The sequence below is a fragment of the Nannospalax galili genome, unplaced genomic scaffold, assembly GCF_000622305.1.
Source record: "Nannospalax galili isolate Female #2095 unplaced genomic scaffold, S.galili_v1.0 scaffold767, whole genome shotgun sequence".
In the NCBI taxonomy this organism is placed as follows: domain Eukaryota; kingdom Metazoa; phylum Chordata; class Mammalia; order Rodentia; family Spalacidae; genus Nannospalax; species Nannospalax galili.
In genome coordinates, this window is record NW_008357164.1 from 1479889 (window position 1) to 1486629 (window position 6741).

The following is a 6741-nucleotide window of genomic DNA, read 5'->3' on the forward strand; positions in this document are numbered from 1 at the left end:
AGCTCAGGAAATTGTTATTGAATATGTCAATACTGTTGTAATGAAATGCTTCTTCTAAGTATGTGGTTAATAAATAAATAATTTTTAAAAAAAGGCTACCTGGGCAAGACAGTAAGTTCCAGATCAACCTGGTTACAGTGTTTGGCTTGACTCCAAAAACAACAAATAAAAACCCTCGCACACACACACGCATACACACACACACACACACACACACACACACACATATCCCATCACAGATGTTGATATTAAAATAATCTAATCATAGAGCCTTGCAAGTTTCTTTAATGTTGCCCTTCTCTTTCATATCAATTCCTAACTTTCAATTTCATCAGATCCTTACAGATACTCATCTATTCTCCATTTCTAGATTTATTGTGATTTCAGTGCCATTGTATACATAGGAAAAGATACTATGTGGTCTCCTCTGAGACTGACTCCCTCATTCAAGATGATTCTCTTAAGATTCATGCAGGTCATTGTTCATACCAATAATTTTTTTCCTTATAGTGTTGAATAGTATTCCGTTGTTATGACATATCATGGTTTGTTAAGTAGTCCTTGCCTACTATGAAAATGTCCGCTTCAAACATTAAATATAGGTTTTTGTGAGAGCATATATATTTTCATGTACTAAAAGTCTTAATATGCAATTTCTGATTTGTATGGAAGTTACACATTTAATTTTTGTTTAAGAAACTATCTTAAGGGATGGAGAGATAGATCAGTAGTTAAGAATGCTTGCTGCTCTTGAAGAGGTCCCTGGTTGGTTTCCCAGCACCCACATGGAGAATCACCAACAACTCTAAGCCCAGTTTCAGTGAATCTAATGTTCTCTTCTGATCTCTGGGGTCACCAACCATACACCTGGTACACAAACATATGTCCAGGCAAAACTCACATTAAAATAAATAAAGAAATCTTTTTTAAAAAAAGAAGAAATACTCCTAGTATTTTACATAGTGACTATGAAATTTCACATTCATGTCAGCAGTGTATGAAATTACTCTGAATCTATACCAGTAGTCAGTGTGATATTAATTTATTTTTATACCTTCTGGGAAGTGTTTCATAATAGTTTATTGTAGTCTTCATTTACATTTCACCAATTCCTAATGATAGCAAACATTTCAAGTCCTATGTCCACTTGTGTATCTTTTGATGAAATGGCCTTTTCTGTCTCTTCGTTCATTTTTTTAATTGGATTATTTGTTTTATCATTTTTGAGTTTGGTAATTGACTCTAGTCGCTTATTTGACATGGCCTCCATTAGTGTTTCTTCCATGTTGTGACTTGTGTTTTTCCTCCTTAGGATCTTTCACAATTTTGTCAAATTGTTTTAAGTTCATTTTGCATGTCGCTTTTCGAACGATGATTAAGAGTTTAATTCTTAGCTATAAATCTCAAAGTTTACCTTCCATTTTGCTTAAGCATATGGTATTTTAGCTTATTATCTTCTATGAGTTAATTTTGTATGAAATATGAGACTTGGGACCGTGTCCTTTTTTTTCACACCATGAATGTCGAACCGTTATACACTACACCAGCTACTGAGTACCTTTTCACCTTCCTCGGTATTTTGGACGTGTTTGTGTAAATTTTAAGTTCTTCATTATTTTCTGTTGATCTGTTTTTCTGTTCTACAAGTGCCACAGAGTGTTGACCACAATATCAACAAAGTCTTGTATTTAAGTAGAGTTTCTTCCTTAAAATATTTTTAGCTATTCTTATGCTTGGGCTGTGGATATGCATAATAAAGCAATTTTGTGATTTGCAAAACTTCCTGCTTGAGCACTTGGTAATAAGAATTGCATTAAGCTCATGTATTAATTTGGTGAGTATTGGAAATTTTCCTGTGTGGATGCTTGAGTCATGAACACATATGTATCTCCATTTCTTAGGTCTTCGATTTCTTTCATCATTGGTGTACAACTTTCAGTCACAATTCTTGCACATTTTTGGTAGACTTTCACCAAGGTATTTCATATTCTAGCACTTTTGAATGTTTCTTTTTAAGCCCAGTAATCATTTATTCATCGCTAGCATATATAACCTTGTATCCTTCAATCTTGCTAAATGCATTTAGTAATTTGAGGTTTTTTTAAAAATAAATGCTTTTGGGATTTTTATGTAAACAATCATCATAGTTCTTTTTAAATATGTTTAAATATGTTTATTACTGAACCTCTATGTTTTCTCCTCATTTTATAAAGATTCCAGTCATATTGGTTCAGCATTTACCTTAATGCAATGTGAACTCATCTTGATTACATCTGTGAACATGATTTTGTTGTTGTTGTTGTTCTTTTTGAGACAGGGTCTCACTGTAGCCCCAGCTGGCTGGAACTCACTACATAGACCAGGCAGGCCTTGAACTCACAGAGATCCACCTGCCTCTGCCTCCTGAGTGCTGGGATTAAAGGCATGTGCCACCACACCCGGCTGTGAATACAATATTTTGAGGTTCAAATTGGCTGTGAGTTTTTAAGAAACACTAAACACTTCCTTTCATCTGGTTAGTTTTTTGTTTGTTTTTTTTTTTGTTTGTTTGTTTGTTTGTTTGTTTGTTGAGACAGCATGTCCTTTTAGCCCAGGCTTGCCTAGAACTCACTATGCAGACTAGGCCTCCTGGGTGCCAGGATTAAATGTATGCACCACCACTCCTGGTTACAACTGGTTCTTTCTGCCACAGATATAGCAGACTGGAGGTTGAAGAAATTAGCAATCCAGTAACACCAACATGGCCATAAAATATCCAAAGGAAGGATTGCATTTTTTAATCCAATGGGCCAGAAAAGGAGAAGCCTAACATAGCCAAACAGTGATTAAAGAACTAATGCCTCCATTCCGAAGCCCCTCACCAACCACCGAGAGCAGGAGAGATCAGTGAGGAGCATAAAGATTTCAACGTTCATGCTGAGGTAATGTCCAAAAAGTCCCACTGATCCTGGATGGCGATGAGCTATTCCTTCTGTTATGAGTGAAAATCAGTGCTGAACCTGACTGTCAGCTCCCAGTTGGTGAATAAGGCACCTGCCTCTTCACTGGAGTGATGTCAGAGGTCTGATAGGAAAGTTGAGACTTTTGCTGTTTTCCAGCATGAATCGGGCCATCCCCACTTACATCAGTGGAAACTTACGGTTGGATGGAGAAAGTGTCTTCAGCTCTACAACCTAACACTATCTTTCTCTCATCTTTGAGAATCTTCCTGTGATTGCTTAAAAAAAAATGTGGATTTTTACTTAAATGCAGTAGAATGAATAGGGAAAACACAATTGCTCCATCTTATTCTAGTAGCAGAAACTACACTAAAGTTTACTTTTAAAAATATTGAAAGGAGGGTAGATTGGGGGTTAACAGCACTTACTGTTCTTACAGAGGACCCTGGTTCAGTTCCCAGTCACCATCATGGAAGCTCACAATTATCTGTAACTGCATTTCCAGTGGATCAAATACCTTTTTCTAGTCCGGGGGAGGCAACAAGCAGGAACATGATATACACACACATACATGTGGGCAAACACTCATACACATAATTAAAAATAAATGAAGTGTTTTAGAGGGTTTTCTTATTTAACTTCCCCTTCAACAGTCTCAAGAAATCTTCAAGGAAGACCAAGTAGAAAAGGTAAATTAATAAACTGAAATACATAACCAAACTGTAGTATTCCAACCAAGTCTTTAACACTGGTGGTAAAGTGGATCATGGCTCTAGTCCAGTACCATGATCCTTAGCAACAGTCAATCAAGTTCATCTTCTTAGACTGTAGAAAACACCATGTGTTTTGGTCTGTTCTCTTTTCTTCTTTGACAGCCAAGTCTTGACAGTGATGGCAAGGCAGAGGAAGCTGAGTCCAAGCTTTTCCTCCAGGTTGCTCTAAACTTCAGATAAAGCATTTCACTTTTACATGAGGTTTGAATTCCAGATTCATGCAGCTCCTTTGAAAAGATAGGTAATGTTTGAATTGACACTGACTTTACCACAGCCTGAGGAATAGGCCATTGAGCAGTACCACAAAATCCTCTGTAGTGCAGGACTCAGGTTAATCCTTATGCAAGTCAGGCAGATTCTCTCCAGTGTTTCGCAAATGCTTCTCATCCTTCCCCCAAAGTTAATGTGAACCCAACTGAGCTAGAAACAGCACAATCTCAAACGGCTGTTCCATTGATTCCTTCACTTTCTCACAGATTCAAGTCCGGGTAGAGATGGCAAGGCAGCATTCCCCCAGCAGGGCATTTCCACTGTGGCACCCTATTCTGGGTTCTTGATTCTCTTCATTCTTCTAATTAAAAGTTTATATCATAGAACATATTTTATATTCCTTTATTTTCTCTTCTTCGAGCTGTAACTCATTTTCTCCAGTAACTGACTGATCATCTCAATTTCTATTAAATTTATTATATATCTCATAAATTTTTGCTTTTTCTCTGGACAACTTCTTTCTTTGATCAGTAATTCCTTAATATTCATTCTCCTTTGCTTTTATTTTTGCCCAAGATATTAGTTCTCTGTTCAGGAATCAAATGCCTAGAAGGGCTCACCAAAATCATGTAAGCCAACTACATACGAAAGAGCAGGGGTCCTGGAAGACACAGCCATTAGTGAATGTATGGCCCTGTAAATTTGCAAAAGAGGTCTGAAATTTAAGTTTTTAAAGGTTAGCAACTAATTAAAAATGAAGAACAAAATGTGTATGCGCCTGTGTTACTCAGGACAAATAACGGTAGTTCTGGAAGAGAGATCTGGCTCTTTGGTTCCCAATTTAAGACTTCTCCTATAGTCTAATGATTTCTCAGGGGTGTTGTGGGGTCATCCTGCAAATGTTTCTCCCGTGGCTCATATTAATATCCCTCATGTAGCTCGGGAGATCAGACCAATTTAAGATCCACCTACAGAGTACTCATGTCTTTTTTCAGCTCCATCTGGCAAATGCCCCCCCCCCCCATTCAAAGAATCATATTCTGACTGCTGGTGGTACAGCTGGGCTCCTGCAAGGAGCACAACACAGGTTTCTGCCCAAATCACTCTTTCCTGGGAATGGTCTGTCTACATTGACTAGTTTATGGTGCCACAAGCTGGTATAAAGCTGTGCAGAGGCCTCTGCAGTGGCAGCTGAGTGCATCCGTCACGCAAGCTCTGCAGACATCAATACAGTTGTTATCTTAAGCAGAGGGATTTTATTTTCCACAATACTTTATTTACTTCATTGAACAGTATTGAATTTTCTTCTGCCTGAGTTGGGTGTTGAGACTAAATCATCAGCAGGTTCTGGAAACTGTTCCCTAGATCACTGCTTGCTTCTATTTCTAGTACCGCTTTGCACTGCTCAGAGTTTCCAATTTCAGCGATCAGTCCTGTGTGTCTCTTTACTGAGGAGTTTAAGTAAGTCTCTGAGGCCTGTCTTCCTATTTCCTTCCTTGTTTCTCCTGTCTCAGACCAGGATGGTGCACAGCCTGTTTCACAGGACGTTTTAAAAGTATATCAGAGACCTTTCTAGTGTGGTGGGGGAAGGGAATAGGGAAAACTTTTAGGCCATAATCCAAAAAAGAGGAAATTCCAATCGCCACTGAGGTTTTTTTTTTTTTCTCCCAGATCTGTTATGCAATCATTCAGGATTTTTTTTTCCTCCATGTAATTACTTTATCAATATCATGGAAATGGAAATTTTCTATACATTTTTCGGGTCAGACTAATAGTGCTTTATTCACACACAACTTTCTGGGGTTTCTAATTAAGGGACAAGGGTCAAGTATTTATCATCTGTGCCTTGACTATCTTAAGATTAATTTTCCCTATTAGTACTGCCACTGTCACTATTATTGTTGATGTTTGTGGTGGTTAATATTGAGTGTGGACTTGACAGGATCTAACTTGACTGGGAGCCAAGCCTCAGGGAACACCAGTGAAGGATTATTTAGATTAACCTCTGGTCATGCCTGTAGGAGATTTTTTCAGTTACATTAACTGAAATGCAAAGACCCACCTGAAGATGGGTGGCACCTTCCAGCTGCCTTGGCCCAGATACTAGGAGACCCCAGGTGAAGCGCTTCCTTTTTTACCTTCCTGTCTCTTTGGCAAGTTTATGTGACCTGTTTGAATGTTCACCTACCTCGTTGATGCTGCTGCTTCTGCTGCTGCCAACCTTCTCTGACCCCAGAACCCAGTTTCCTCAGCATTGCAATGTTAGCTGAAGACCTATGTCTTCCAGGAATCCTCCAGGAATCCTCCAGACCCTGACCTTCAGTACCAGATGGGACTACTGAGCTATCCAGTCCCATGGACTGAGCAGCTGCAAGTTCTCAGCTTCTCCAGTGTGAAGACAGCCATTGATGCCTTCCCATAAGGTGTCTTGCAAACCAATATAATAAACTCCGCCCTTGTTTTTTGTTGTTGTTACTGTTAAAGTACCTGCTACCATTTTTATTAGCATCTCAATCATCATCTTGTAAAGAAAACATTCTAAGTAACCTCTTTAAAAAGAGCTCTGATGGAGCATGCTCACTAGTATACAACATAAAGCAGGTGCAAGACGTTTTAATTCACAGAGGCAAGATACAGTGCTGTCCACATCTATAACACTAGAGGATGCAATTTAAAAGGCATTCAAGACTCACTTCTACTTACTTTATGATACAGCTCTGTAAAGAAAAAGCACTTTTAGTTAGGATTTCCTTTCTTTAGTGGCACAGTTCTAAGTTTTCACTCTCTTTATGAACAGTAGCTAAAATATTATATTAAAA